Below are 2,284 nucleotides of genomic sequence, written 5' to 3'. Positions count from 1 at the left end.
GAAAATTTAGAGAAAATTGGTAATTGATGTAAAGGAACCTAATTGAGGTTTGAAATGGTCATTTGGAGTCATTTGGAATGTGTTTGAATGGTTGGAATGTGATTGAAATGGTGAATGTGATGCTGCCTCAATTGAGCAGTTTGACCTTGGTAAGCTCAAATGGCCATAACTGAAAATTGGTTGCTCCAATTGGTGTGAGACCAATTGGAGATGAAAATTAAGACCCAAAGCTACAATTTTGGTGAAGAAAACTTGCCCTAAAACCAAACACAAATTAGTGAAAAGTTAGGTCAAATCTGGATTTAGGCACACCGCCCTGTACAAAACTGACCATATGAACAGTACTTATTCTAATGGCCATAACTTGGTGTAGGAAGGTCCAAATGACCTAAATTTTATTCCAATGGAAAGCTGAGACATAGCACTACAATTTTTATGAAGAACACAAACCTAAATTTTGACCATAACCCATCCGAAAAGTGAGTTGTAGTCGGCACACCAAAACTGCTAGAACCAAGAAAGTGCCCAGAATTCTGGGTTTGAACTAATCTGGCCAGCCTTAGAAAAATGACCATATCTTGGGCTACAAAACTACAAATGGAGTGATTCAAAAGGAAATTAAATATAAGACAATAAGGAACAACTTTGATGAAGGATACTTAGCCTAATTCCCACTATAAATAGACCAATGGAACAGTACAAACAAGTAACCCAAAACTGAAATTTTGAGATTTAACCCTAATAGGCTTTGAATTGAATTTGGCAATCAATGCCAACAAAAATATAACTCAAACTGTGGTATGTGGGTGTAATTAGAATTAACATATCTAATTAGTATGAAAAAGTCAATATTTTGACCAAATGGTCAAATAAATAGTAACCACAATTATACTAAGTACAAAGGACTCAATTTTATGGGGTAAATTTAGTGTATAAAATTTAATTATTGAATTAATTAATTAGAAATTAATTGAATAAATATTGAGACACTCTAGTTATGTGTTTTAGTGGGAAATGAGCCATCCAAGGAAGGAGGAGGAATTGAACTAAGACAAGCCTAGATAAGAAGTTTGTGCATAACTAATTCTTTTGTTATTTTTTTTACTTCCAAATTGATTTGAATAAGTTTATTGTATGATTTATGTTTTTTGTTGTATTGAGAATTTTAACTTGTTGAATGATATTGTATAAATTAAATATAAATTTTCTTATGCATTTAAGGATTTATTGCATGATTTTGAAAATTGTAAATTTTAAGTTTGATGTGTTGCCAACCTTACACATGAATTTATAATGATTACATATGTTAATAGTTTGTAAACACTTTTGTAAATAGAAATTGTTTTGAATATGATTTGAAACTATAGTTGATATGGCAATATGTTTTGAATTCTCATTAGCTTGTTTAGTGAGATATCTCTTCTACTAAATGGGGTGAGTTCCTTCCTCTCTGACTTGTTAGTTGGGGAAGAGTTTGGATGAGTACTTTTATATACTAGCTAGTCTTTGTTCCTCCCTTTTAGCCTCGGTTATTGGGAGAGTTTGAAATGTCGTGGTGTACAACACGACATCTATTATGAATTTTGTGTCATGGGTCCAACTGTGTGTATTATTGATGACACCCTTTAAATTATGCATAGTTTGGTAAATTGTGGTCGAAATAAATAATTTGTCAGTGATTCAAAATTTTTGTATTGTTTCATGATTTAAAAGAAATGTAGATAAATAGTTACTATTTGATCAAAATGTTATTCAAATGAATAATTTGCATGAATGAAAATATTAATTTTTGGATGTCATGATTTTTGAAGAATTTAGAAATTTTAAATTTTTATTTGTTATGAGTTGTCAAAGCATAACTTGTATTAAGTTTTAAATTATTTGTGCACCACTGAGTTCACCACTCAGCGATGGCTTTGTATGCTGTCGTAGGTGAAAGAAAATATAGAGCAGCTGTGCGAGAGTTTTGAAAGACACAGTGAGACTATCTTTGGGTATATCATAGGTATACCCTTGTACATTAGATTTTGATGTAATTCTGTAATTATATGTATGTAATTTCATTTGAGCAGTTGTATTAACTCTTTTATAATATATTTTTGGAATGTAATCAAATACAAATTATTGTAATATTATCTTGAGATTTTATGTACTTATAAAGTTTTGTACTACTAAATTTTTAATACTCTAATGAATGTAAATATTAATTTTGTTATCTAAATGAGATGTTTCAATGTTTGATTTAATTCAAACTATGTACTGAGTTGCTTGTGCTGATTTATAA

The sequence above is a fragment of the Hevea brasiliensis genome, chromosome 8 (assembly GCF_030052815.1).
Source record: "Hevea brasiliensis isolate MT/VB/25A 57/8 chromosome 8, ASM3005281v1, whole genome shotgun sequence".
Taxonomy (NCBI): domain Eukaryota; kingdom Viridiplantae; phylum Streptophyta; class Magnoliopsida; order Malpighiales; family Euphorbiaceae; genus Hevea; species Hevea brasiliensis.
Note: the sequence above shows the minus strand (reverse complement) of the source record.